General features: G+C 30.7%; 1 long non-coding RNA gene across 1 annotated transcript; it reads left to right on the top strand.

Annotated features, from left to right (window-relative positions):
- The first annotated feature begins 449 nt into the window (after positions 1-449).
- On the top strand, positions 450-945 carry LOC115034600. The gene is made up of 3 exons (XR_003839937.1): positions 450-469; positions 615-790; positions 869-945. It is a non-coding gene; the product is annotated as an uncharacterized LOC115034600 (long non-coding RNA).
- Position 946: the final 1 nt, after the last annotated feature.

Raw genomic sequence — 946 nt, 5'->3', positions numbered from 1 at the left:
GGGTACTAATTTTTTTTACCTTTATTTTATTGCTGCTTGTCATATAATGTACGATGGCTGATTTAAACATTCTATTCACATGATATATAGAATTATAGCTACATTATAATAGGTTTTTTCCAAACAAATTTATAATCAAAGCTACCTACACGAAAACATGATTCGGTTCCACACACACCATTGGCTGTTATTATTGTGTTGAATGTATTCATTAGTAAAGAATTCGAGTTATTCTCTTATTCATAAAATAACAATTATTATAATTGATTTAATATTTCTAACCTAATGTTTATGTAGTATTTAATTTGTGGGTGGGAGGGAAGGGGAAATTGAGAAAAATGTTTTCTGCAATTTTGCTCATTTTACTCGTTGGTTTCAATATTGTTTATTGTCTGTCGATGTGACCAATACCACTAGTAATCCTACAGTTGATCAATCCAAAGGCATTGAAAATATTCGGCTGCTGAAAGTAAGTGGTTACATATTGTAACTATAATTTGTTATATCTGCAGCTAGTTGATCTAAACAAAATATTATAATAAAATTATTTTAGTAACCAATTATTACAGTTTTGCAGTACTATACGTAGAGATTTTTTTTAAATTTTGAATTAGTGTGCAGCAAATACTCGCAGTTGATTTACAAATATAAAAATGATTCCACATTAATTGATGATTAGGAGGTATTAAATGAAGCTAAAGGCTGTTACAATAACAATTCAAGCATACTCAAAAGATTAACCTCAAATGTTGACGTCAAAAGGGCCGCACCGAGAGAATTTCCTCACATGGTAATGGAGAAATAATATGTGACACGTCGATTATAGGCACGTATTAATAGTTTTCTAATTTATTTGATAATTTTATAGGCGTTGTTGGGTTATAGCAAGTATCCCAGAGATGATACATGGGCCTGTAGTGGGTCACTGATCAGTAATAGATGGATC

This window comes from Acyrthosiphon pisum, unplaced genomic scaffold, assembly GCF_005508785.2.
Source record: "Acyrthosiphon pisum isolate AL4f unplaced genomic scaffold, pea_aphid_22Mar2018_4r6ur Scaffold_15334;HRSCAF=15990, whole genome shotgun sequence".
Lineage (NCBI taxonomy): Eukaryota > Metazoa > Arthropoda > Insecta > Hemiptera > Aphididae > Acyrthosiphon > Acyrthosiphon pisum.
The sequence above is the reverse complement of the archived record's forward strand: the minus strand, read 5'-3'. Positions and strand labels throughout refer to the sequence as shown.